General features: G+C 43.3%; 1 pseudogene; it reads right to left on the reverse strand.

Moving 5' to 3' along the window:
• LOC145404967 (neuropeptide F receptor pseudogene) overlaps nucleotides 1–5417 on the reverse strand; it is a 242121-nt pseudogene extending 236704 nt beyond the window's left edge.
• Between the last annotated feature and the right edge of the window lie 583 nt (nucleotides 5418–6000).

Raw genomic sequence — 6000 nt, forward strand, 5'->3', positions numbered from 1 at the left:
TGGGGCAGAATAAAGTCGTGTATACTGACGCGCATTGCACCGATGTATATTGTGTTCTGCTGAAAGCCACGGCGGTGAACATATACTGGTGTGTGTGTGTGTGTGTGTATGTGTACGCTTATAGAATGATAAGTGGATGAGTAGATAGATATATAGACAGAGATTGTTGGACAAACAGACAGACAATTTGACTGAGATTGACAGATACATAGGCAGATAAGCATTTCATTGATGTTTATCGTACTCTTGTTCTGTCAAGAGTGACGGCAGTGTAGAAATATTATAAATAAGAGGTAGACTAGCAACGTTCCGGACGTTGCCCGAGTAAAAAACTATGAATGTGCAGTGTGCTTATCGTCATTGCCTGGAACCTTGCGATGCCATTTCCCTGTGGAAGGCGGCCCCCAGGGTTCCATTTTACCCACCGGACCAATAGTCACCCTTTGGCCCTTTTTCTCCAGGGATATATTAGCCATGGACTTATTCCTACCATGGACCTATTCACTCCATGGACCTGTTTCCCTAGTACCCACCCACTCACGCATTCATCCATCCTGACCACCCAATCACCTACCCACACTGCCCCACCTCACCCACCCATTCACCCAACCCAGGCCACCCACTTATCTCACCCTGCCCAAACATCCGACCCATCTGCCCACCACCTTACGCACCTGACCAACAAGCTCCATCATACTGACCTGATTATTTCTACTTTTGGCCATCAGGGGCGACACTTCAGCATTTAAACCACACCGTTAGCTTCCTCGTAAAAAGTTACCCTGATAGATTCTTTGAAGCCATCGATAGTTCTCCCTTTGTTTCCATAGCGGACAAGTAGACAGGCAGGCGGACAGACGGACACTTTTGAAAATGTAGATAGCTAGATAGATAGATAGATGATTGAGGGGTGAGTAGGTAGAAGGATGAATAATGTTCAGAAGATTATTTTCATACTGAAAATGACGCCATTATAGAAAGACAGATAAATAACTGAGCGATGAATAGCGTTCAGTTGATGAAGAGATTGAGACAGAGAGAGACAGACAGACAACCAGACAGACAGATGATGAGGAGAGAGATAGAGAGTACAAAAATAAAAAAGGAAATGTAAGAAAAAGGAATAATAGAACAGGAGGGAAATGAGAGAGAGAGAGAAAGGAAAAAGACTAAGAGGAAGGAAGAGGGCGGACACGGACAGAGAGAGATTAATGGGGGTAAGAAAACGGCGAATTTTATCAAATTCGAAAAAAAAAAAATTCATGTAAAGAAAGAACGTGACGAATGGTGGTCATGATGGAGGAGGAGGAGGAAGAGAAGGAGGACGAGGAGGAGGAAATGCAGATGGATGTGCAGAATGAAAATGGAGAGGGGAAAACAAGAAGAAGGAAGAGAAGAAAAATAAGAAAGGAAGGTAAAGAGAGAGAAGAAGGAAAGGGAAGAGGTAAACAGTCAGAAAGCAGGGGGAAAAAAAAAAAAGAAGAGTGAGGAAGAGGAGGAAATGATATAGGAAGAGGAAGGGTAAAAGAGAAGGAGGATGAAAGCAAGGAGGAACGATAAGAAGATGAAAAGGAGGAACAGAAGGAAGAAAATAAGAGAGGAGGGAATAGGAGAGGACAAGGAAACAAGAGGAAGCGGAAGAGAAGAAAAAAAAAACAGGACGAGGAGGAGTGGGAGGAGAGGAAAGTAAAGAAGAAAGAAGGAGATGAAAGAAAATGCGGAAGAAACGAAGGCAGAGGAAAAGAGGAGGAGAAGAGGAGGTGGAAAACAAAAGGGCGAGCAGGAGAAGAGAAGAAATAGAGAGATGAAAACAGGAAGGCAGTCGAGAGAGAGAGAGAGAGAGAGGGAATCGTGATATTTCTTAGCTTCCAAAAAGTTCCCAACACTTTCACCCTAATGACTTTTTTATTCTGGATATCTCCTGATGGTTACATTCAGTTTCCCCAAGGACCTTTCTCATTAGTAAAATTAAAATCAACTTACACTCCCCCTCCCTTGACGATCTCCCCACCGTCAGACTATCACATCCAGCTAAAGAAAGACCTCACTCACCGAAAGTATTTTAAATTGTTTACTTAGCATCTTTCGAAATATTAGGGGGGAAATCTGCACGTCCATGTAATTTACCCAAACCAAGAGCAGTGGTGAATTTGAATTATTATAATTTTGAAGATGATGATCGGATTTGAAGTGGCTTTGGAAATTTCGTAGCACCAGTTCCTGGGCAGTTAATGTAGGCTAATGCACCTTAATATTTTCCTGAATGCCACTGATACAAACAGTATCGATACTGAAACGGTGTACCCTAATACTGGGCCATAGGATATTAAGATGAAATAGGTAGAATTATTTGTCAAGAAATAGATGCTACGAAGCCTCCAACACCACCAGAATACTCGTAATCGTACAAAGAAGTTAGATAGATGGGTAGATAGAAAGATACATGGGTAAACAGATATAGATAGACACAGATAGATGGATGGAGAGATAGATACAGGGAGAGGGAGGGAAGGGACTTATGTAAAAAAATCGAATGATAAATCCCGATCGAAAAGAGAAGACATGTACAGATGTTAACATACATACATATTCACTTCAGTAAGATAAACATGGAGACAGTAAACAACAACTTCCAAATCCCAGCGATGCCATCTTTGAGTTCAACAACCTTTCCAGGATGTTATGTGTGAATGTATGAGATTCACAAGCGTGGCGTGATAATGCTGCCCCTAATTGTACTTAGGGTTATGGACCCAGTCTTGAGTGGCAGTGCAGACTTTGTTGCACCTTTTTCTTCGCGATTTATCATGCCTGTTACATTTGTATACTCTCTTATATATATATATATATATATATATATATATATATATATATATATATATATATATATATATAAGTATCGACGTAGTATGCCTCAGTAGCGCACAAGAGGATCTATCAGTCTATCTATCCATCTATCTGTCTGTCTCTATGTGTGTGTGTGTTGGAAAAATAAATTGCTATGGAAAAGGTGCGACGAGAACACAGAATATGATCCTTGTTTCCAAAGCGTTATCGGTTGATATTTTAAAAACAATATACCTGCTACCATCAGATACGTTTGTCATGCCTGGGAGATATTTTTCAGACTGGAGCTGTTGAAAATATACTTCTTGAACATAATCACTAGTAAAGGGCTCTTTTAGTTTGAATAATAGTTATCTTATTGTGGCAAGAAATTAAACTCTTGGGACTGAAGGGGAAAAAAAAAAAAACCGTACCGAATCACTCCAGTAGCGGAAAAGATGAAAAGCACAGGGGAAACCAGGTGAATATTATTTCCTTAGGTATCATCCACAAATATTTAGAGGAATCACTTGTTGATGGTACGGCCAGAACGTGAACTGCCTTGACAGTGAAGTATTTCCTCGTCAGATAGATGTTTGTGATCACAAGTTCACTCTGACGCTGCTGTCTGAATATAATTTTCTTTCGGGGTATGGCCTGCAGGTAGTCATAGTAGGTGTTCGTAGACTGGACTCCCCGACCCGGAACTGAACGTGAGTCAAACCTTCACCGCTTGTAGATAATCAGATATACTAATCATGTACCGTAGAGTATGTATATAATTATGTATGTATGTAGCAAAACTCTGACTCGTAACAAACTGTGTGAACAAACTTTTACACGCAACCACCAGGGACCCAATAGCTGCCCTGCCGAGTTTGATGCAGGTTAATATTCCCTGAGGTGGTGTTGGGCCGCCACACGTGACAGCCGGAGGTGAAATGTGGCGGGGTGTGAGCGCAGATTCATACAACCTTGACTGATATATTTATGAAGCAACGCCACTTGGGTTATGAGTAAGGTTCTGATTTTTCACTGATATCCTATTGATGGGTGGGGATAGTGGGGAGATAGGCGGAGGGGGATAGTGGGGAGATGGGCGGGGGATAGTGGGGAGATGGGCGGGGGATAGTGGGGAGATGGGCGGGGGGACAGTGGGGAGATGGGCGGGGGGATAGTGGGGAGATGGGTGGGAGGATGGGGATAGTGGGGACATGGGCTGGGGGTATAGTGGGGAGATGGGCGGGGGGATGGGGATAGTGGGAGTTGGGCGGGGGGTGGAGATAGTTGGGAGATGGGCGGGAGGGGATAGTGGGGTGATGGCCGGTGGGGGTTAAGAAAGGTTGAGGTTTTGAGGATGGGGGAGGAGGGTATACGGTGAGGGGTTGGGGTGCAGGGTAAGGGGCAGTGGCAGGATAAGAGCCAGAACAAGCACAGCGAGCCAAGGCGCATGTTGCCACTAATGGACTAAATCCGCCGCTTAAACGTTTTGCTTTTCTACCACCGCCAGCATTCATGTTGCCAGCGACGGTATAGAGAGGTGAATCGACGCCAAGGCACAGCATAGAGAATGTTTTATGTATTAACGTTCCAGAGTAACAGCAGTGATGGATTTGGCCGAGACGGATGTGGAATAAGAAAATATATATAGAGAGGTAAAGATTAAAAAAAAAAAAGGGGGGGGGGAAGGCGGTATTCATACGCACACGTGTTGTAAAACTACAGTATTTGCGTGGTGTTCATCGTTAAAATATTTACGTGGTGTCGATCCCAAGTAATATCAGTAACGGAAATTATAAAGATTGGCGAGAATGTAGAAGAGCAGAGAAAATTAAAGTGATTATCTTACACACACAGAATGTTACGTAACAATCCAAAGTGAGACGAACATATATAGATAGATAGATAGATATGGAGAGAGAGAGAGAGAGAGAGAGAGGGGCTGTCTCCCAGAATAACACAAAGTTGAAAGTACTTACGTGATACCGATCCAACGCAATAGCTGTGATGGAGATGGTGGAGACGAATATGGACGTAGCCTGCAGTGACCCCACCATACTGCAGGCGAGGGGCGTGTCTCCCAGGGGCCAGTACTGCGTCAGGAGTTCCATCAGGGTCAGGGGCATAGTGATCAGGCACAGGAGCAGGTCCGAGATGGCCAGGTTGATGATAAACACGTTTCGGGCCGTTCGCATAGCCGGCTTGCGAACGACGGCCATAACCACCAGGGAGTTACCGGTGGCTCCCAGGATGATCAACAGGCTGTAGGCGATCAGGAGGGCAGTAAACGCGGTATCACCAATGCGTCTGTTCTTCTCAAATTTGTGGATGAGGTCGATGTCGAAGCTCTGAGTAAGGTTGAGGAGGTGCGAGAGGTTGTGTACTAGGCCGGTAAGGTTGTCGGAGCCGTGGTGGAGGTTGAGGAGCAAGGAGAGGTTGTGTGTGAGCGAGTCGTGGAGAAAGCTGAGGTCCTGTGGGTTGTCCTGTGTGGGGAGGACTTTGGAGGGCGGTGGGTGGACTGAAAGCTCGCCCAACCTCTCCCTCACGGCCTCCATGCCTCTGGACCCTTCCTGCCAGTCCACTGTATGCATTTTGATGTTGTTTTTTTTTCTGGCCCACCTTGTTGTCTTGTTTTCTTTACTTCAGTGTACGCTGACGTCTTGTTTTATCCTCATCGTTCCCACCCCCCTTTTATGTCGTCTATTCCAGTGCGTGCATTTTGACGATTTTTTTTTTCTGAAGGTCCCTACTGTGTTTATCAGATTTTTGCATATTATTAAGAGTTGTAGTGTCTTCGTGGTTTCCCTTTTTTCAGTTTTTCCCGTTTTGCTCTTTCTAAAGATTTTGTTTGTTAGAGTCCTTTGACTTCTAGTATCATATTATTATTTTTTTTTTCTGTGTTCCTTGGTATTTTATTTTCTCTACTTTCTTAGTTTATTGGGGTTTTTTTCCACCTATTGACCTGTTATTTTTTATTTGCTTTTGCGTTTCATTTTTTTTTTTTTTTCAAAGTTCTCTGTTAAGAGGTGGTTTCGTTAGTTCTTCTTATCTAAAGGTTTCGTCTTTCTTTTGTTTGTTAGTCATTTGTTAAAGTATCGCGGATGTTTTTTTGCCTCATTATTATTATTATTATTATTGTTATTTTAAAACTTTATTATTATTACGGTATTATTA

Source organism: Coenobita brevimanus, chromosome 65, assembly GCF_032717465.1.
Source record: "Coenobita brevimanus isolate Jiangsu-jjx chromosome 65, ASM3271746v2, whole genome shotgun sequence".
NCBI classification, from domain to species: domain Eukaryota; kingdom Metazoa; phylum Arthropoda; class Malacostraca; order Decapoda; family Coenobitidae; genus Coenobita; species Coenobita brevimanus.